Consider the following 24,321-nt stretch of genomic DNA (forward strand, 5'->3'; position numbering starts at 1 on the left):
TCTCTAAATTTAATTTATTATTCTCATTTTAATTCACCTTCCACTTTTCTTAATTAGGTTTAAATTAGTTTAGGATTAATCTTTATCCTTACAATTATGTTTGTCTTTCCCCTTTTTCCTAATTAAACCACATAATCTTCCTAGTATTTTCCAACATGGGAAGGGTAGAGTTTTTAAGGTACTCTATTTTATTTCTTCCTATGATCCTCCTTATTCCAAGTTTTATTTTTGATTTAATTACCTTGGTTTCTAATCATCATTTACCCTTGATGTAACTTTACCTAGTTTTCATTCCTTACTTATATTTATTTATTATTATTTATTTTTACTGATTCCAAGGGTGCTAAGTTTGGTTGTGCCCTTCAAGAACCTCCCTAGAAGTTCCAAGGGTGCCACACCTAATAGTTTATTTGTGATGCCAAGGGTGCCAGTTTGGTTGTGCCCTTCAAGAACTTCCCTAGAAGTTCCAAGGGTGCCACACCTAGTAGTTTATTTGTGATGCCAAGGGTGTCAGTTTGGTTGTGCCCTTCAAGAACTTCCTTAGAAGTTCCAAGGGTGCCACACCTAGTAGTTTATTTGTGATGCCAAGGGTGCCAAGTTGGTCGTGCCCTTCAAGAAATTCCCCTGAAGTTCCAAGGGTGCCACACCACTTGCCCTTCAAGCATCCAGTGACTACGAGGGGAAAGTATAGTGCAACGTCATAGACCACTATCATCTCCTATGTTGCCTTCTATATTGAGACTAATGGTGTCGGGGATCAAGGAATCCGCCTTGATGCGCGTCCCCCGGTAAAGTCCTCATGAGCGACCCAAATTTGGGACCTGCCCTCATGGAATCGTGATCTTCAAGGCGAAGGTGTTTCAACCCTTCCAGCCCAAGTCACGGCGGGAGTGCTAGTGGGTGAGATCAGGGACTCTGTCCCACCCCTCCCATGTAGTTCCATCCACCTGTACAACCCCATCACCCATATGTGGATCATTCGGTCAAGCAACTAATCTGTGTGTGCAACCATTAACATATCATCAGAATATAGTTAAACATATATGAAAGATTTTAAGATCGAATTAGACTTTAAAAGATAAAATAATATAAATTTTCATCAAACCAGGTGTCATCGACATGTCATATGCGAGTGCCTCTGATGGTTTCCTGCCATACTCAATAATCATCAGTAACAAGGTTTCTCAATGCTAGTCAATTATCATAATAGCATCATTAACAATTCCTGGTCATTCACATCATTGTCCATTGTAAGTCTGAACTAAAGGAAGTAGGTAACATAGGGGACACATCCCTCATGGCTATCATCAATAAGCATCAATGGAAACATACATATTCATTAAGCTATCAACATCGTAACATCGTAGAAATATACCTATCCATCAAATTTATCCTCATTATGCTTTTGGTAGAGCGCATACATAATTTTTACTACCCTCATCATAAATTCAAATAGAGACCAACTTATGATTCAGTTACCGGAGAATCCAGAGTATGAACATTTTTATACCAACGTTTCAAATCCCAATTGGGATCCATCATCAGGGCTTATGAATGATGATAAAAGAAGAGCCGCTAAGAAGGAAATAAATAATAATGAGGAAAATAAATTTTAAAATCAACAGAAGTCGGCTGAATATCAATTATTAATTAATTAATTAATTAATTAATAATTCATTCAATTATTTTTATTTTTATTTTCATTTTAATTTTTGAGATTTATATATTAATTTTTATTTATAGGTGAGTTAATAGATTAATTTTAATTCAAAATGTAAATGGTAATACTAATAATAATTATTTAATATATGATAAATTTTTTTTATTTAATTTAATTTAATTTATTTAATCTAATTTTTATTTTATTTAATCATTTAATTATTTAATGATTTATTTAATTATGATTCAAGAAGGGAGAGTTTATTTATTCTTATATAATAGAATTAGAGATTAGAGAAAATTATATTAATATTAATACTAATTAATAAATTAATATTAATAATAATTAATTAATTAATTGTTATAAACTAATAAATATATTAAATTAATCAATAAAAGTTAATAGATATTAATAGGGTTAATAATACTTAATTAATAAAGTTAGTAAATATTAATACTTAATTAATAAATATTAATACTTAATTAATAAATAATGAATTAACAAAAATTAACATAATAATAATATATTAATTAATTGTTATATTAATTAATATATTAAGCTCATAAATATAAAAGTAAATGTTAATTAATTGTTATAAACTAATAAATATAATAAATTTAATCAATAAAAGTTAATTTAATTGTGGATTGAAAGTATTTGATAAAGGGCCAAATAGCCAAATGACATACAAGCATTATGAAATAATCTTCACAGAACAGATATATGATACAAGATCATTCAGAATTTAAGAGGACCTTTCAGGAAAAGATATGCACAGAATGTAAAACAATAGAGAGAAACCCATGTCTAAAATGATCATTGACTGTATCGAATGGCATTGGTAGAAGTATGGTGCTCCAGATAACCATAAACCAATACTATAGCTCTATTTCTGCATTAAGAACTAGCAAAGAATCCAAAAGGTCATAAAGGCAAAGTTTTCTTGTTACATTACAAAACATTGAACAAAGAAGTCAATCAAATCAAACAAAGAGAAGCTCAAACTCCCTGTGAGATTACAGGAAGAGAGCAGAGAAAGAACGACTAAGTTTGGCATCTAACATTCAAGGTGATGTAATTGAAAATCTGCTGCCTATGGTGGACAATTTTGAAAGAGCCAAAACACAGATTAAGATATAAATGGAAGGGGAGGAGAAAATTGATAAAAGTTACCAGAGTATTTATAAACAGTTCGTAGAAATCATGAAAGGATTTAATGTTAATGTGGTCAATACTGTTGGAAAACCATTTGATCCCATGCTACACGAAGCAATTATGCGTGAGGAAGAAGACTGTCACTGACTACCATTTTTATGTACAAATATGTCACTTTAAGTCATGACAAATACAATCACCTCCCTCGAAATTAATGACTGCCAGATCTACCAACTTCTTACCCTCATTGGGCCCTAAAGCACTGAACGTTTTTCTCCATTTGTCCAAAACAAATTTGCATAGATCTTGAGCATTGAGTCAAATCAAACACTTAACAAACAAAGCTAGACAGCGCTTTGTTGTAAAGAACAAGCAATATGTTCCTTAGGTCAAGCGTAAGTAGGACGGTTATATAACTGCCCATAAAATAAGGTTGTATCAGGGCCAAATATAAGTGACATACTGTCAAATAGAAGTGACAAACAATATGTTTCTTAAGCCTGCGAAGAACATAGATTACTACCATTTTCAAGTCCAAATATGCCACTTTAGGTAAAAGTCTTGCGTGCTGAAGATTGTAGTCACATAATTTGGGAGGATTGTTTAAGCCACGGAGACGTCCGAGTTATGTGACTTTGAAGGTCGTTTCTAACGGGTTTTTGGCAGGTTCTTGGTAGTTGTGGGGATATATTGTGGTCAAATACAAATTAGGCCTGGAAGGGAGCACCCAAGCTTATTTGGGTCTGATCAGCAGCACATTACAAAGTCTTCCCTGCTGCAAAGTTAACCTGAATAGGTAAAGTATGCCTTTTCTTACAGAAGATTGTGTCCTCTACTCGCTGGATTGATCTTTTGACAGAGTCATCCTCCTGGTGTTTTCTCTTAGCTTTTATGTCAAAGATGGATTGGGTATATGATTTCAATGTGCTTTCACATGCAAGGTTGAGATGATCATTTGAATTTCAGGAGTTCTTAAAGGTGATCTTAGCTTTCATACAAGTTTTTTTCAATTAAGTTTCAAATTGGGTTTTAGAAACATAATGGGTTGATTGAATAAACGAATGAAATGGCCTGACTTAAGAAAGGAATATAAGCTCTAAATTTGAGCAGTAGAAATTAGATGGGCTGATTTAATGAAAGCTTTTGTATTTTAATACAAGTACTGTAGTGGGCCGTTGGTTTGATAATTTAACTTCCAGATTGCACTGGGCATTTACTGGAGTAGTTTTGAAGTGATTTTTGGGCATTTGATTTTCAACATCTGAAATTATTGACAGTACAAGGGCATTAACTGCAGTAGTTCTGAAGTGATTTTTGGGCATTTTGTTTTCAATATCATTGATAATACAAGGCCTGTATGGCATCTATAAGTATCAAATCTGGGGCCAATAAATCTAGGTGGAAATAAATCTCGACCATTGAATCAAATCAACCACTTAACAGACAAACCAAGGCGTGGCTTTCTTGTAATGAACAAACAATATGTTTCTTATGCCAACTAAGTGTAAACAGTACAGTTATACAACCGGCCTATAGAGTAAGGTTGCAGGACCTGTAACAGCATAGCAGGTTACAAATTCTACCATAACTGGATGAAATATTACCACCTCTGACACATCTAGGTGACCCGGAAAACGCAATTTTTTTTTTTCATCACACCTTATCGGAGGAACCAAGGAATGTATTGTTCCTGTAATAATATATTATTACAATGCATCAGTGCCAAATAGATTTCATTATCTGGTTATGTACCTGTTCACCAAATATATTCAGGACTCTGTTTATGAAATCATTCAGCCACTAGTTACATCACACAAGTAGCCGATGCCTGTAAAGTTTTTCTTTTGAGTCTTGACACATATTACTAATTATATCTGAGCAGCAGGTCTGTCATTACTCATTCTGGAAGTATAAGAATAGAATGTCAGTCACATTTCAGAAAGATCTGCTCACATTTATAAGAAGAATTCCAGTCAATGCTTATTTTCAATAAAACTATCAAGGTGCCATGTTTACCTGATAGATGGTCTTTAAGTCTTCACACTATGATCCTTATGGAATTAGGAAACAGTATACAGAGGATATTACTGTTGGATAAGCAGCTGATGAAGTACAGTTAATGAGATGGGATGACATACGGTGCTAATTGAGGACACTAAAATATTTGGGCCATGCAATGATCAATCTAGGTGTTTGGAAACACGGAAGCAATTCAATCAGACATACTATGTGCAACAAACCAAGGCTTTGTTGTTGACATGCACACATCTGTTCTGATAATTCCTTACTATGTGGAAATGATGATGGATGTCAGTATGCAAGGTGGAATTATGGAGCCAGAGTTGTCATTTCTGATGCAAGGAACTTCTTTCCAGGTTTGGTAAAAAGGTGAAGGTGTGAAGAAGAAGCTGGCTCTTTTCAATTTTGTGAACCTTCTTGCTGTTTTGCACAGCGTTGTGGGCCTAGTTGTAGTTTTTAAACAATTAGGTTGCCTTATACTCTTGCTCTTTTAGAAAATGGTAAGCCATTTTAAAATATTGTTAAAAACAGTGGCTATGAAAACTTCAATTCGAGTCTATATAGAAATGTAATAATGAGAATTGCAAAATTCTGCAAGCACTGAGAGTCTTCTTTGTGGAAATCAGTGTTACAATACAGCTAACCAGATCTTTTGCTGCTATATAAAGACATGAACGGAGGGAAGTTGGATTATACGGATGGAGAGGAACCATTGGGTAACTGTTGGTGCTGCTTTATTCAGTGTGTTCCTTGGATGGTCTTCTACGGGCTGGAGCATGTACAACAGATCTGGTTGCTTTCTGTTACAGTGGCAGAGGATCCGTATAACATTAATTCAGATCTGTAGGTGACGGTACAGCACGAAATTTGGTTTCCAGCAGTAAGGGCTCATACATGCATGCGCCAGCTTTAGATAGGATAAGGTTATCAAGCCGAACGATGTTGCATCACAACTAATAAACTCGAAGATTCCTGTTTTTTGCACAATCTTCATTTTACAGAGAGGAGTTATATGGTTTTACAAATATCAATGTTGAAATGTTATTTCTGGAGGTTATTTGCGAAAGAAGTGAAAATTATGAAGGGTTGAACATATCGGGGAAAAATACAGCTTTATGCTTGTCACTTACACTGCAAGCGTTTTCCACATTTAGGGTTTTATTGAAAATTCCGTTGAAGTTGTCCTTGGATCGATTCTATAACAAGAATATATCTATATGGAACCTAGTTCTAATAAGCACAATTGTTTCAGAAAGAAACCAAGTGGAAACTGGTTTATTTTCTCTCTCTCCTTATATAAATATTCCGGGAAAACTCCCTGCCCGCTTCCCTCCCTCATTCCGGTATGGTATGATACCAGGCTAATTTTATATTCTTTGAGGCACAATTTCAGGTAACAACTTGATATATATATATATACTCACTCACTCCTGTACAATCCGACTAACTAAATTCAAACACATGGGCAATCTGACTAACTAAATTCAAACATATAAACCTTTCATAAAATGGGACTTGAGCCGAGGTTAACCACTTTTCCTCACAATGACTGGAACTAAAATGATTGTTCATCACATCATTATAATAAATCTACAATTAAAACACTGAAAATCAGATCTCCAAACACAAGTTGGGAGGGTAAATCAATCTCTTGATTTTAGAGAAATACCCATATATAGCAAACCAAACTAGTCAAGCATGCATGGGCCCATAGGCTTCAAGGGTTCAACTTGGCTCTGATACCAAGTGTAAGGACCATATCCAGACTGTATACATTTTTTTTTTCTCAACAGCAAAATGCAACTAGAAGAGAAACACATTAGGATTTCATTTCAAGAAACATATCATAACATTTTCATACTTTTAACTAAGATCAATAGTAATGAAATCCATATGTACCATTCACCAGAAGGCGAGACTCCACTTTCTCTGCTGTTGCTGGTATTCCCTTGTAGCTGGTCACCTCCGCGAGTGATTGATGACGCACTTGATCCGAATGCGAAGACCCACCGGTTAACCTCCCAGCCTACTCCTTGGGTACTCTTCTTCCCCGCGGACCCTCGAGCTGCAATGGGGTTGTACAATGGAGGAGAGTACTAGCTGGTAGAGGAGAGCACACCTTGGCTCCAGAGTCCCCTCTCTAAAATCCTCTACCTCACCAAACTCACTATAGCTTCATAATCACTGCTCTGACATCATCTCATCCATCCATCCCACAATAGGGTTCCCAAAAAGTCCCTTCTTGTAGTGCCCACTCTAGTTTCCTGACCCTGATACGACATTATCTTAGACACTCTATTCTTCGAGGACCTCAGATTGAGGATCTGGACCCATGAAACTATTATTAGCGATTGAGATATTCATGGTTGTGATGTTTATGAATGCTTTCCATTGATATTATGGTAGCATGAATGGTTATGTATCTTATCTATCAGTATTCTGATGATTGCAATATTAATAGTTAAGTTGGTCTTTATTTGAAATTATGATGAGGGTAGTAAAGAATATGTATGTGCTCTTTAAAAGCATAATGAGGACAAATTTTATGGATAGGTATATTTCTACGATGTTACGATGTTGATAGCTTAATGAATACGTATGTCTCCATTGATGATTATTGATGATAGCCATGAGGGATGTGTCCCCTATAGCTCAGACTTACAATGGACAATGATGTGAATGACCAGGAATTGTTAATGATGCTATTATGATAATTGACTAAGATTGAGAAACCGTGTTACTGATGATTATTGAGTATGGCAGGGAACCATCAGAGGCACTTGCATATGACGATTTGATGACACCTGGTTTGACGAAAATTCATATTATTTTATCTTTGAAAGTCTAAGTCGATCTTATAATCTGCCATATATGTTTAACTATATTCTGATGATATATTAATGGTTGCAGGCACAGATTAGTTGCTTGACCGAATGACTCACATATGGGTGATGGGGTTGTACAAGTGGATGGAACTACATGGGAGGGGTGGGACAAAGTCCCTGATCCCACCCACTAGCACTCCCACCGTGACTTGGGCTGGAAGGGTTGAAGCACCTTCGCCTTGAAGATCATGATGGCATGAGGGCAGGTTCCAAATTTGGGTCGCTCATGAGGACTTTACCGGGGGGCGTGCATCAAGGCGGGTTCCTTGATCCCCGACACCATTAGTCTCACTATAGCAGGCAACATAAGAGATGATAGTGGTCTATGACGTTGCACTATATTTTCCCCTCGTAATCACTGGATGCTTGAAGGGCAAGTGGTGTGGCACCTGTTAGCGCTTGAGATTTCACCCTAGGCTGAGGAAGGTAAATCTTCAAGGCTACATCAAACCATTTCACCTCGTAGCTAGCCCTACGAGGTATGAGAAGGCTCTCTCGGGTCAGATTCGGTAGATCTTTCAATAGGATTAGGCTGACCAATTAAGAATAAAGATTTTAGGCTAGTAAATTGATAGGGGGTTTGGATTTAATGATTTTTGGGGTTTTTTAATGGAATGACGGGGCTTTTCTGGGCTACATGGGCAAAATCACAGCTTCAAACAGAAAAATATAATGACTACACAGGTTGTCAACTGAGGCAAGGTAGGCATGCAATTTAACACCAAATCTGGTTTCAAACGGGATGGCAAGACTGGTGAGGAGTTAAGGAGGGCAGACAATAACTCTGAATCCTCCTTAAACAGTAGAAAACATCGAATGCGAACAAACTTATAGGAGGAGCATCTAATACTATGAATTCCTACCTAATCACTTCATTTGTTCAGCTTGAAAGGGTCATGAAATGAAATGGAATATAACTGATTACATATGAGACAAAGGGAAAAACTTATGCTAAATCAACATACCACATGAATCTCAGCAAACAGAGCTGTGAAATTCCATTAAATTCTCTGCAGAAAACTGTACATTACAAAGCTCTATGCTTCTCCAGCAGCTCCCAGCGCTCAGAAAAAACTCTCCTCTCTTCACTCTCTCTCCCCCTATCCCTTACAAATGATTTTGTTTTTTATAATAAATACATTAAAAGTAAACTGCTGCCCAAAACAGAGGCGCTGTTTTAACTAAAGCCATAAAAATAGAGGAGAATCCTCCATTTGCTCCTAAAGATAGAAAAGCCTTCCATTATTCCAGCGACAACTAGCTGATGATAGAAATAGGTAATCGCACTTTTGAATGCCACTTTGCAACGATTGCCACGTAACTGATAACTTTAATTCATATGCAGAAGGTTCTATAAAACAACGACTTATGTATAAACAACTCAATGCGGTTTAAAATCCTCTGATTGACTAATCCTGGAGCGCATCTCTTTTTGGTTTCTGCGGTCTTGAAATAGGAAATTAGTTCCTATTTTTCTGTTTACGGTTGATATCTTTGTGGCTTGAATGAGGATCGGACTTAGTGCCTTGGCGTGGTTCCCTATTTTACATTTGTCATTTGTTGTTAAACTTAACTCATGCACATCAGGTACTGAAAAGCCACCTTTGAAGATTACATCAGCTGAAACAGACACCTCTTCTGCTCCCCTAAGCGCTGCTATAATTGAAATATGAAGAATCCCATCCCGATCTCCAACTTTAAAGTTCTGCCTGCTATCCTTTAAAACTGGCAATATATGAGACAAATGCTCTGGCGTATATGGAATAAATGAACAATACAAGGTCCCAGTAACCGAGTCCCTCCATGGTTTACAGTGCCCCAATATAAGATGGATCAACCCAACAGTCATATGAACTTCAAGTTCCTCCCCCAACGCTTTGAAACTGTGCCCTTCAAAGTCACTAATTTTTACAGAGAAGTTATATCCCGCATCTGGAATGTGCACATTGGCTCTCTAGGTCTGCGTCCAGGAGTCCTTGTACTCAATCTGAAAAGACCAATGGCTCTTCCAACATTTGATGGTGCTGCTAAAGCAATTGTTACTCTTTCTCCTTCTTGTGCTGGAAGATCAACGGACTGTGTTGCAAATCTGTGTGTGAAAGCGAGCCCATTTGGTGCTCGAATCTGATTGATTCTGACTCTATGTTGACAATTTCACCAGACATAAGCTCATATTGGTAACGGCACTTTGAACAGGCGACAACCTGAATTTCATGTTGCGGTTGGACAACAGCAAAGGCTATCATACAATATGGACACTTCACAACCTTGCCAAAAGACACCTCATCCCCATAGACGCACGGGCTTGTTATTTCGACCAGGGTTGGAGCAGAGCACCCATCTCATAGTAAGAAGTAAGTCAAAATCTTTATAGTGTCATACATACCCCCCCGTTACAAGTAGTGGAACGTATCATGGGAAAAAGGAGCCCCGTAAAGCATTAATTTATATGTTACACAGAACTAACACCAACTGCGTGTTTTACTTGGTGATATTCCTGATGGAGAGCACAACATTTCCAGTAGTCAATGAACACAAAAGTCAGACCTGTCATTCCAGGAAGCTTCCACTTCTTTCTCAGTCATTTTGGGGACCCACAGGAATAGTAGCAGTGCAATATACCTAGTGACAACAAACAATAGATGCCCCAACCTTAGATCCATCAGTTACAAACTAAGCAATCCTTCCAAAATAATTCCTGGTGCAAATTGTTGTCATACAACATGGGTTTGTTCTTTATAGCAATCGAGAATCCCAATCTTCAACAACTTCCAATAGCAATGAATTGTGAGTCGATAGCTAGCGTGTTGGCACTCGAAATCTCTGAATCTATGAAGAGAGGGAGCACAGGGTCTTGGAGACGTGCCATCTGGTTCGATAATGCGAGGAATTTACTCATCTTCTACGTTGAATTTACTGTCACGGCCAATGGAATCAATCCTCTTCTCCACGACGTCCAGATCCAAAATAACCACCTATGATGAGAACATCAAGATCAGATCCGGTGTTTATATAATCTGGTTTCAACTTGAGCCATTTTCCACTGCGGTCACTAGGTTCCCATTTTGGATCTAAATCCTTCAAAATTATGCCTTCATCTCTGTTATCAACAGTTCCTTGTAAAAATTTAGCAACTTCTTCAACACTAGCAGCAATAAAGGACCAACAAGGTTCACCAAAAGAGCGACATGAATTCAAACTCCCTTCAGGTAACAATAGCTCTAACCGACCCTTTAAAGGCTTCACGACCTCGCAAAGAAGTTTATGGCGCTCACGCAAGCTTTGGTGGACGAAGCACTCCATCTTTACGCTTATAAACGACTTTTGCACCCAAGACATTCCCATTTTCACTAAACAAATCTCTCAGGGTCTCCTCCCATTCTGTATGCTACAGTAACAATCTCAAATTCTGGCATGATGTCAGTGAATTCTAATATGTCTTTATGTACTTCCAGGATTACCGCCAGAGGGCGTGCTCTGCAATGAAAAATATATATCGAAAGAGACCATGCTCCTTTGTCTGTCCCCTTGTCCTTGCCCATCCATTCCTGCCTCAAATGCACCTGTAGAAGCATCCACAACTAAGACTGCGGCATCTGCTTGAGACGCACCAACGATCAAGCTTGGAACAAAATCCTTGTGCCCGGGAGAATCATTCAAACACACGCCTCCTACCTGAAAGAGATCAAGAGCATAAAATGCTTTGTTCACATCTGTAGTGAAAACCCCTGCTTGCAATCCATAATGCGTATTATTTACTTCATGTACTGCTTCCTTCGCCGAATTTTCAGCTTCAAGTCTAGACAATTCCTCTGAAACTGTAGCTGCCATTTGTCCACTTATGATTGCCACTGCTTTGCTAATGATATTCTGAATTGTGCTTGTGCAGATAGGAGTTTCAAGTTTGCTGCTGTCTTAAGAAGAGCTGAAGATAAAATTACATAATCTGAAAAGCAACATTTAATGATTTCTTCTTCAAAACCCTGTTTTGAAGAAGAATCAATCGCACACTGTCATGAGACGGAGTCTAACATCGGCTCCATTTGGGATGGCAGCTGCCGCTCCGTGGAGGTGCCAAGAACCGCAGAACATTGGGAGAGCAGACCGTGCCTCCACCATTGGGCAATGGAGTCATCATCAACAAATCAACACAGCTGAAGACTTATTTTCAAACTGAAACTGAACTCAAACAAACTAAAAGCCAACTGAAACAAGATGCTGCCCTTATGGCTGCTTATTTATGTACAAAATCTACTCTAATCTGCTGTACATATAATAGATCAGGTAATGCGATAATGCCAAATTAACCATGCTAATAGACCTGAAAATGAAGCCGCTTGAGAATGCTGCCACGAAGTCACAGATGCAGTTGCTGGCAGCCCTTCATGCACATACTGAGCGCGGTCACGGAAAATACAGCCTGATCGGTCAATCAAGCTGAAAAATGTGTCCATGTATGCTGCAATAGGATCACGGACACCGGCCTCTGTTGGCTGCCCCAATTCCTCAATACATATTTCCAGCTGCACATTGTCAATGTATACCTCTATAGGCAAATCTGTTATTGCTTGTTTCGAATGAGAAAGGATTTCCAAGAACTTTTTAGGGTCTTGGAAATCATAAGAGTGGATCTGCTCATCTAACCGTTGAATCTCATCTTCAATTCTTTCCACAAGTAACTCACAGACGCTAGGATGATAATCCGGAGATTTCAAACATTGAAGGAAAAAACTTAAAACTTCTTCATTAATTTCAACATCCACTAAGCTTTCTCTAAATTCATTTAGAGCTTCACACAGTGCAGGGTCTGCCACATACCCTACCATTGCATGAACATATCAACAGGCACTGGAATGTCTGGATCAAGTTGGAGTCGCCAGGTGAATGATTCAGCCTGCATAAGTATCTGACTGCTGTCCACCATCAGCATCAGATCTGAATTTGATACATGTACTGGGGTAAAATACAATCGAAGTGCTATGTTCACAAATCCCACGGAGATAGACTGAAGCAGCGTTTATCTACTTGCGCTGATGTAAAACAAGAGCGTTTTCGAAGGCTTCTGGCGTAACTTCAGGCTCCGTCTAAGACTTATGAAACAAACACATCAACCCACAAACAAGTTTGTTCGTCCCCAGTATGGTCGCCAATATGTTAGCGCTTGAGATTTCACCCTAGGCTGAGGAAGGTAAATCTTCAAGGCTACATCAAACCATTTCACCTCGTAGCTAGCCCTACGAGGTATGAGAAGGCTCTCTCGGGTCAGATTCGGTAGATCTTTCAATAGGATTAGGCTGACCAATTAAGAATAAAGATTTTAGGCTAGTAAATTGATAGGGGGTTTGGATTTAATGATTTTTGGGGTTTTTTAATGGAATGACGGGGCTTTTCTGGGCTACATGGGCAAAATCACAGCTTCAAACAGAAAAATATAATGACTACACAGGTTGTCAACTGAGGCAAGGTAGGCATGCAATTTAACACCAAATCTGGTTTCAAACGGGATGGCAAGACTGGTGAGGAGTTAAGGAGGGCAGACAATAACTCTGAATCCTCCTTAAACAGTAGAAAACATCGAATGCGAACAAACTTATAGGAGGAGCATATAATACTATGAATTCCTACCTAATCACTTCATTTGTTCAGCTTGAAAGGGTCATGAAATGAAATGGAATATAACTGATTACATATGAGACAAAGGGAAAAACTTATGCTAAATCAACATACCACATGAATCTCAGCAAACAGAGCTGTGAAATTCCATTAAATTCTCTGCAGAAAACTGTACATTACAAAGCTCTATGCTTCTCCAGCAGCTCCCAGCGCTCAGAAAAAACTCTCCTCTCTTCACTCTCTCTCCTTACAAAATGAATTTGTTTTTATAATAAATACATTAAAAGTAAACTGCTGCCCAAAACAGAGGCGCTGTTTTAACTAAAGCCATAAAAATAGAGGAGAATCCTCCATCTGCTCCTAAAGATAGAAAAGCCTTCCATTATTCCAGCGACAACTAGCTGATGATAGAAATAGGTAATCGCACTTTTGAATGCCACTTTGCAACGATTGCCACGTAACTGATAGCTTTAATTCATATGCAGAAGGTTCTATAAAACAACGACTTATGTATAAACAACTCAATGCGGTTTAAAAATCCTCTGATTGACTAATCCTGGAGCGCATCTCTTTTTGGTTTCTGCGGTCTTGAAATAGGAAATTAGTTCCTATTTTTCTGTTTACGGTTGATATCTTTGTGGCTTGAATGAGGATCGGACTTAGTGCCTTGGCGTGGTTCCCTATTTTACATTTGTCATTTGTTGTTAAACTTAACTCATGCGCATCAGGTACTGAAAAGCCACCTTTGAAGATTACATCAGCTGAAACAGACACCTCTTCTGCTCCCCTAAGCGCTGCTATAATTGAAATATGAAGAATCCCATCCCGATCTCCAACTTTAAAGTTCTGCCTGCTATCCTTTAAAACTGGCAATATATGAGACAAATGCTCTGGCGTATATGGAATAAATGAACAATACAAGGTCCCAGTAACCGAGTCCCTCCATGGTTTACAGTGCCCCAATATAAGATGGATCAACCCGACAGTCATATGAACTTCAAGTTCCTCCCCCAACGCTTTGAAACTGTGCCCTTCAAAGTCACTAATTTTTACAGAGAAGTTATATCCCGCATCTGGAATGTGCACATTGGCTCTCTAGGTCTGCGTCCAGGAGTCCTTGTACTCAATCTGAAAAGACCAATGGCTCTTCCAACATTTGATGGTGCTGCTAAAGCAATTGTTACTCTTTCTCCTTCTTGTGCTGGAAGATCAACGGACTGTGTTGCAAATCTGTGTGTGAAAACGAGCCCATTTGGTGTTCGAATCTGATTGATTCTGACTCTATGTTGACAATTTCACCAGACATAAGCTCATATTGGTAACGGCACTTTGAACAGGCGACAACCTGAATTTCATGTTGCGGTTGGACAACAGCAAAGGCTATCATACAATATGGACACTTCACAACCTTGCCAAAAGACACCTCATCCCCATAGACGCACAGGCTTGTTATTTCGACCAGGGTTGGAGCAGAGCACCCATCTCATAGTAAGAAGTAAGTCAAAATCTTTATAGTGTCATACATACCCCCCCGTTACAAGTAGTGGAACGTATCATGGGAAAAAGGAGCCCCGTAAAGCATTAATTTATATATTACACAGAACTAACACCAACTGCGTGTTTTACTTGGTGATATTCCTGATGGAGAGCACAACATTTCCAGTAGTCAATGAACACAAAAGTCAGACCTGTCATTCCAGGAAGCTTCCACTTCTTTCTCAGTCATTTTGGGGACCCACAGGAATAGTAGCAGTGCAATATACCTAGTGACAACAAACAATAGATGCCCCAACCTTAGATCCATCAGTTACAAACTAAGCAATCCTTCCAAAATAATTCCTGGTGCAAATTGTTGTCATACAACATGGGTTTGTTCTTTATAGCAATCGAGAATCCCAATCTTCAACAACTTCCAATAGCAATGAATTGTGAGTCGATAGCTAGCGTGTTGGCACTCGAAATCTCTGAATCTATGAAGAGAGGGAGCACAGGGTCTTGGAGACGTGCCATCTGGTTCGATAATGCGAGGAATTTACTCATCTTCTACGTTGAATTTACTGTCACGGCCAATGGAATCAATCCTCTTCTCCACGGCGTCCAGATCCAAAATAACCACCTATGATGAGAACATCAAGATCAGATCCGGTGTTTATATAATCTGGTTTCAACTTGAGCCATTTTCCACTGCGGTCACTAGGTTCCCATTTTGGATCTAAATCCTTCAAAATTATGCCTTCATCTCTGTTATCAACAGTTCCTTGTAAAAATTTAGCAACTTCTTCAACACTAGCAGCAATAAAGGACCAACAAGGTTCACCAAAAGAGCGACATGAATTCAAACTCCCTTCAGGTAACAATAGCTCTAACCGACCCTTTAAAGGCTTCACGACCTCGCAAAGAAGTTTATGGCGCTCACGCAAGCTTTGGTGGACGAAGCACTCCATCTTTACGCTTATAAACGACTTTTGCACCCAAGACATTCCCATTTTCACTAAACAAATCTCTCAGGGTCTCCTCCCATTCTGTATGCTACAGTAACAATCTCAAATTCTGGCATGATGTCAGTGAATTCTAATATGTCTTTATGTACTTCCAGGATTACCGCCAGAGGGCGTGCTCTGCAATGAAAAATATATATCGAAACAGACCATGCTCCTCTGTCTGTCCCCTTGTCCTTGCCCATCCATTCCTGCCTCAAATGCACCTGTAGAAGCATCCACAACTAAGACTGCGGCATCTGCTTGAGACGCACCAACGATCAAGCTTGGAACAAAATCCTTGTGCCCGGGAGAATCATTCAAACACACGCCTCCTACCTGAAAGAGATCAAGAGCATAAAATGCTTTGTTCACATCTGTAGTGAAAACCCCTGCTTGCAATCCATAATGCGTATTATTTACTTCATGTACTGCTTCCTTCGCCGAATTTTCAGCTTCAAGTCTAGACAATTCCTCTGAAACTGTAGCTGCCATTTGTCCACTTATGATTGCCACTGCTTTGCTAATGATATTCTGAATTGTGCTTGTGCAGATAGGAGTTTCAAGTTTGCTGCTGTCTTAAGAAGAGCTGAAGATAAAATTACATAATCTGAAAAGCAACATTTAATGATTTCTTCTTCAAAACCCTGTTTTGAAGAAGAATCAATCGCACAGTGTCATGAGACGGAGTCTAACAGCACCCTTGGAACTTCAGGGGAATTTCTTGAAGGGCACGACCAACTTGGCACCCTTGGCATCACAAATAAACTATTAGGTGTGGCACCCTTGGAACTTCTAGGGAAGTTCTTGAAGGGCACAACCAAACTGGCACCCTTGACATCACAAATAAACTATTAGGTGTGGCACCCTTGGAACTTCTAGGGAAGTTCTTGAAGGGCACAACCAAACTGGCACCCTTGACCTCACAAATAAGCTATTAGGTGTGGCACCCTTGGAACTTCTAGGGAAGTTCTTGAAGGGCACAACCAAACTTGGCATCCTTGGAATCATTAAAAATAAATAATAATAAATAAATATAAGCAAGGAATGAAAACTAGGTAAATTTACATCAAGGGTAAATGATGATTGGAAACCAATGTAATTAAATCAAAATAAAACTTGGAATAAGGAGGATCATAGGAAGAATTAAAATAGAGTACCTTAAAAACTCTACCCTTCCCATTTTGGAAAATACTAGGAAGATTATGTGGTTTAATTAGGAAAAAGGGGAAAGACAAACATAATGGTAAGGATAAAGATTAATCCTAAACTAATTTAAACCTAATTAAGAAAAGGGAAAGGTGAATTAAAATGAGAATAATAAATTAAATTTAGAGAAATGTAGAGAAGCTCCATGTGTCAACAACCAACATAAGAATATCCATCTAGGAGATAACCTGAGTTAAATTAGGGAGTATATTGGGGATAAAATCTTGACTCATTAATTGACTTCAAGTAATGAACACAAATTAAGGAATAAAAGGAGGGAATAAAGAGACAACTAGGAGAAGAAATAGGAATCTTGTTGAGGTGAGGAAAATATTAGTTTTAAATAAAAATTTAAGTAAATAATTTTGGGAGACCCTTGATGTGAGAATGACACATGGGTGGGTGAATAATCAAGCTATTGAATTATAAAAAAAAAAAATTAATTATGCATGACATGACAAGTGTCACCTATGAGGACTCCTATAAAAGAAGGGGCAAGCCATGGAAGAAGGGACTTTTTGGGGGGAACCCTATTGTTGGATGGATGAGATGTTGTGAGAGCAGTGATTACGAAGCTATAGTGAGTTTGGTGAGGTAGAGGATTTAGAGAGGGGACTCTTGAGCCAAGGTGTGCTCTCCTCTACTAGCTAGTGCTTGTCTCCATTGTACAACCCCATTGCAGCTTGGGGGTCCTCGGGGAAGAAGAGTACCCAAGGAGTAGGCTGGGAGGTTAATCGGTGAGTCTTCGCATTCGGATCAAGTGCGTCATCATTCACTCGCGGAGGTGACTAGCTACAAGGGAATACCAACAACAACAGAGCAAGCGAAGTCTCGCCTTCTGGTGAACGGTACACATGTATTTCATTACTATTGATCTTAGTTAAACATATGTAAATGTTATGATATGTTTTCCTGAAATGAGTGTCAGGAATGTGTGTGCTAAATAAATTTGAAATTTCAATGCGTTTCTTTTCTGGTTGTATTTGCTGTTAACTTTAAAAAAAAAAAAAAAAGAAAAGAAAAAAAATGTAATTAGTCTGAATCGTGGTCCTTACACTTGGTATCAGAGCCCAAGTTGAACCCTTGAGGCCTATGGGCCCATGCATGCATAACTAGTTTTGTTTGCTATGTGGGTATTTCTCTAAAATCAAATTACTCAAGTTTAAAAAAAAAAAAGTAAAATAAAAAAAAATTGTTAATTTTACCCAGCTAATTACACAAAACTGTTCCTATTGATATGCGACTCGACTCTGCTTCTACATTGTTTGAAATGGTCTGGCATTCTCTCATATTTTTGATCTGGGCATGAATAAGTCAAATGTAGTTTGTCGCGAGTTAAACAGATGAATCTCCGTCACAGTCTACGTGTCGATTTCTTCTGCAACAATCGCAGAGATTCATATATAGATTATTGTATCGTGAATGGTAAAGAAGTTTCCACGGACTAAGGCTGTTCTTGATCACTTAGAATTGAAAGCTGGGGCGTGTTTAGTCCGGGATCATGCCAACCGGGGTCATGCCAACCTGTGAACGTTATTAGAATCTCAACTTGCCGAATCTTAACTTGTTAATAACATAGGTTCCATTCCCGATCAAAAAAAAATATAACGGCGAACCAAATGTCTCCATCAAACTCTGAGAGTCAATATCTTGTTTGAAATTCGATACAATAGGTGGCGTCAAAAGACACCAATAAATTCAATTCACAGAAAAATACCAAATTTAAGCGCTGGTAAACTTGGTAACAGCCTTTGTACCCTCTGAAACAGCGTGCTTCGCGAGCTCCCCTGGAAGAGCAAGCCTTACGGCGGTCTGAATCTCCCGAGAGGTAATAGTAGGCTTCTTGTTGTAGCGGGCGAGCTTCGATGCCTCGCTCGCCAATTTCTCAAAAATATCATTAATGAAGGAGTTCATGATTCCCATGGCCTTGCTGGAAATTCCGATATCAGGATGAACCTGCTTCAAGACCCTAAAAATATAGATCTTGTAGGTCTCAATGTTCTTCTTATGCCTCTTCTTTCCCTTCTTGTCTCCGCTTTCCTTAGGCAGCTTTTTCTCCGCCTTGGAGCGGGTTTCTTTTCTGCTGCTGGAGATTTCTCTGCAACAGGCTTCTTCTCAGCTGGTTTCTTATCTGCCTTGGGAGCCATTGTTAGAGTTCGAATCTAACGAGACCAAAGCTTGAAGCTTTAAGTTCTTTGCAAAACTATCTGGAAAACTGAAGGTACTGCTTTCCACTATTTGGCATGCATGCTCCACGCTTTTTCGAGTTTCAACAAACAACTTTTCGGTTGGATACAGAGCAACAGTTTCCCACAATATAATATCTGGATTTAACTGTATCAGGATCATAATAAAGGAATGCTTTATAAGGCTATAAATGATCATGGACACTGTTCTTTTGTTCAAGCTTCACTGCAGAATTACTTGAAAACCACATTTGAGAAATATCACTCTCAAAGATGAGCTTTGCAATGTCCTTTCCTCCTCTAGAAATGCAAACAATACCATGATCTCGACAAATAGCCCTCACCTGCTTAGGGATCTTTATGTGTCCTGATACCACCGGTTTGCCATGAAGACTCACAAGGGTTCCTACACCACATCAGGAAGCCAAGAGAACATTGCTCTAGCCTTTCAACACGTGAGACTTCTTTTACATTGATCAACTATACTAGTCTGCTCCAGCTGACAGTTCATGATCTCCTATACACACATCTAGGGTTCAGCTACTATCATGTTTTCATCCCTTAAAAGGACAAGCAATTTTTCCATTGTTTCATGCAATGACAATTATCCCTTTTGCAGTCCAAGTCATCACTCTTGGTGTCCACATCACTGAGATTTTGCCAATCCCTGACATTTTCAGATGGCCAAATCCTCCTCTCTATGCAGTTCAAGACTCAAAATGGTATGCTATTTCTTACAATGCTTTTCAAGTTCATGGCATATTTCAGGGTTTGGAAGGACAACAAGAATGCTTTCAATCTAAACATGGAACATGAGGGCACAACACCCCTCCTCTGAGGACACATTTTCCCTAATACTTAGCTGCATTCATTATTAGTTAGTTGCATATTTTTAGCCCTTGAACACAGTTCATTCTTGTTTATTTTTCTGTTTGGCAGTTAGTTTAAAGTGGACCCACTGTAAAACTACAAGCCCTTTGGCCAAGTGAATTAAGCAATTGGTTCTGAGCTATTCTTTCTTTCTTGATTTTCTTGCTTGTACTTCAATTCAAGTTCCAAGTCAGAACTGTTTTGTATCAATTTCTCAATGGTATTTTTTCATAGCATGCTCTATAAAAACTAAACCATAACCATTTTATTTTTAGACCATTAGGTTATAGGGCCACGTAATCCAAGGTACGAAACATGGAATAAATCTACCCTACAAGAGAATGCACTTAGAGATACATTTATATGAAAAATGTCCATATACAAGTGTTGGGTAGCTATTTCCACCATTTCCATAGTCAATTAATATTTCATAGATAAGGATTTGGGGTTTTTTTTTGTTTTGGTTTTGTTTTTAATTATTAACTAATATTTATAGTCAGCTAATACGTCCATGCAAAGAGATTCAGGATTTTCTTTTGTTTAAATTAATTATTAACTACTTTTGGGGTTTCTAAAGGCAAATTGGAAACTTGGGGAGTCAGCTTAGTGATTGCACACAAAAATAGAACATCTGCATTCCTGTTTCAGCACACTGATTGGGCCCATGTATGCAGGAGCTTTGAGAAGTTTCCATCATGTGGAGGGAAACACTTCAAGAAAACTGCCAAGAACACCACATGAGTGACACCCAAAATGAGGGATTGTCAATGCCCCCAACACACTCCTGAATCCTGATGTCTTCCTGGTCAAAATAGGAGCATTTCGTACCAGTTTCCCTGCTCTGAAAAAAAAGGGGAAACCAAGCAATGGGTTCCCCCATTCTTGGGAGCAGCAGTTCCTCTACTTTGTAGCTTCAAACTAGAGATATAGTCTTCATGAAACCAAAATTCAGGCAAATTGGTGTTGGCTAAACTTGCATACGTAGGATAATTTTCCAGACAACAACAATGCACACAAAATACGTCCTGAATTTCCTAATGAATAAAGGAGAATTAAATCCATTATTAATTCAACTTTAAGAAAAGACGTACAAATCTAATATTTAGAAAAATTAAAGGTAGCATGACTCTTAAAGACTCTGTATTCACAATCCCTCTAGCACGCAAGGAAGACTCCACTCTCCTAAGAACTACCAAAGTCCGTTGGTAGCTGCTTTGCTTTGCCTCCCATTATAAATGATGGATCTTCAGATGCAAGCTGACTTAAATTAATTCTATGCTCCGCAGATGCCAGGCCCTTTTTGCCATATGCATCGTTGACAGGGGATATGTAACCCCCAAGAACCACATATCCATCTGATAGCAATTGATCCCTAGCCAGTTCAACCATGCGCAAGTGCATATAAGTTGGTGGATTGAAACTGCCTGGTAATAGAAGAACCACTTGCATTCGTTTTTGTTCCAAAGAATCTGTTGTGCATTTTGTATTCAGCTGACGAGAAATTTTTTCCAATGGCAGAGGAACATCCATAGAACCTGAAATTGCTGCAGCAGTCCCACAACAGTCAGAATTGTCAGATGTTGATTTGAGAAACTTCCACTTCCTCTAACTTGAAGACAACAAAAGTTGCCCACTGGGCCACATACCTAAATGAAAAATATGTTTGAATTAGGAAGAGGACGTCAATTGAAAGCGAATAATGTAACAAATGTCAATGCATTTAATAAACATGACAAGATTCAGTTTAATAATACTGTTGGATATTTACATTGTGGAAACGTGGTTGCCGAACAAGCATGTAGTTATGTTTGAATGTTGGTGCTTCTAGCTTAAATTCAAAATCAATAGTACAAGGTCTAAGTAATCAAATAATCATGTAGTTACGTTCGAGTCTTGAATCGGATTTTGACGATTCATTATGTCAAGGTGTCTTCTGTTCCATCATGGCTGAAACAGCAAGATCATTAAATGTTAGCATTTATAATCTGGCCTTAGCAGTTATAGTCGTTTCCTGACTTCAGAAATTGCTAAATGTTCCCAAATGTCAACCAGAATAACCAAAAGTTTGTGCATACGCACCACCAGTAAAATGAACTGGGTTATATGATGATTTTGTTCATGAAGTATCTCACAATAACTGTTCAAATATGTTACAGCTTCAATGATAAAAAAAATAAAAAATAAAAATAAAATAAAAATAAAATTTAACTGACGTATCACTCTCCCTCTCTTGCTTGTCCAACTGACGTATCACTCGGTCCAATCAATTGTGTATTCACAGGTTTATCTTAAATAGTTTCGAAATATAAAAGAACATTATCGAACCTCAAGGCAATAATATTAGATTTAGTATTTATTTTTGTTATTTATTTATTACTTATTATGGTATTTTATATATATATATATATATATATATATATTTAATATAAAAGAACATTATCCAATAATATTAGATTTGGTATTTATTATTGTGATTTATTAGTTATTATGGTATTTTTTATATATTAAAATTTGGTATTTATTATTGTGATTTATTTATTAGTTATTATGGTATTTTTTTTTTTAAGTGATTGATTTGATGTTTTGATAAATACTTGTTATAATCTATAAATAAGGATTTAGAGAAAGTATTAGTTACTCTGGTATTATCAAAGATATTATAAACATATAAAGACACTGAAAATGGGTGTCTTTTATAAAAGCAAATAAAAATATGACGTGGGTTTAATATATTTAAAAGGAATGTTGAAATTTATCCGGTTTATTAAAGAATTTTAGTATGTGTATGTAAATTTATTTGAAGAGCATATAGTTAATTTAAGATTGACTTCTGTTACATGAAAATGATAGATTTAAAATTGGCTTTTGTTAAATAAAAGGATTCATGTTTATTTGGCAAGAGATTTATCAATAAATAGTGGTGAAACTAGTAAGACACATAGCAATGCTTCAACATAAAAATAAAAATTATGAAAAGTTATGAAAGGAAATATGTTATTTAAAGCATCTAGCGTAATGAATTATTTAGTTGCAATGTATACTTTGTTATAGATTTTTACTTATTAATTATGTGTATCTACCAAGTGAGCTTATAATGAGAACCACTTATTAGCATGGCTTATAAAGGCATTAACATATGGTGCAAGCCAAGTGTTATAAATGCCCTGAAAGAGGTTTTTAAAGAAATGAGAACAATGAAATTAAAGTCATACTTTAAATTTAAATATTTTGGTCCACAAGACGTAGAGTAGTCAGTTATAAAGGTTAAGATTATTGTTAAGAAATTCCTTGTGTGAGAGGGAATATGTTCCAAGTGCAGACAAACCATTGTATATTATGGAATTTTCTTATAAAATGTATTTGTCGTGAACATTATTTTTGTAATCTCACCTTTTGTGAAAAAAAATCCTATTGCAAGAGTTCCAAACCCCGAATGAAGACATCCCAATGAAGCAAAAACATTACAAGATATGTTAAGACATATTTTACTAAAATGTGAAGTATTCATACTGAAATTAGAAAACAAAATCATATGACTACTTGTACATTAAGGGAATTATGCCTACCATGAATCTGATTCCTAACAGTGATGAAATGTTGGAATGACATGAGTACCCTACTGAGAAACTCTTGTGTTAGCCAAAGTCGTGCAAATTCTATACTTCTCTCAAACTTGTGTAGTACATCAGTTTCTAGAAATTACTTGCATATATCAGCGTCTAGAAATCTTGATTATAGTATTATAAAATACATACTTACAAATTTGTTGTATACCTCATCCAATATCAATATCAGGTTCTCGAAATCCTCTTGTCTACCTTGTCCAATATCAATATCAATGTCTCGAAATCCTCATTATCAATATCAGTTTCAACATCACTTTCTGGAAGTCTTGATTTTAATTTTATAAAATGCAGGATCACAAATTCTTGGATGCTTCAATCAATATCAACATCAATGTTTAGATGTCTCGATCAATATCAGCATCCACTTTCCTTTTTGTAGGTTCTCCCATCCATTCAATGAATGAGTATATAGAGGAAAACAATTTGTCTATCTGTTTTTCATTTTTCCATGCTACGCCTTGAAAATTTTTCCCACTCCATTTGATATAGGGAAAAATAGTTCAAAATTTTTTCCAAATTTTCCATTCCTTCGGTGTATCTTTGCACCTTTAGGAGCAATTGCTAGTTTTCATATGATTAGGAAGTAGGGTAGCTGGGTTTGAAGGGATGAAGGTTTGGACT

General features: G+C 37.5%; 1 long non-coding RNA gene across 1 annotated transcript in view; it reads left to right on the forward strand.

Moving 5' to 3' along the window:
• Positions 1 to 2,846: 2,846 nt before the first annotated feature.
• LOC149144443 (uncharacterized) overlaps positions 2,847 to 24,321 on the forward strand; it is a 72,551-nt gene continuing 51,076 nt past the window's right edge. Inside the window, exon 1 of the long non-coding RNA XR_016264971.1 lies at positions 2,847 to 3,611. This is a non-coding gene — a long non-coding RNA (uncharacterized LOC149144443). The remainder of the gene's footprint in view (positions 3,612 to 24,321) is intronic.

This window comes from Pinus tabuliformis, chromosome X (genome assembly GCF_031772625.1).
Source record: "Pinus tabuliformis cultivar Carrire ecotype Pingquan chromosome X, CPIR1, whole genome shotgun sequence".
Taxonomy (NCBI): Eukaryota; Viridiplantae; Streptophyta; class Pinopsida; order Pinales; family Pinaceae; genus Pinus; species Pinus tabuliformis.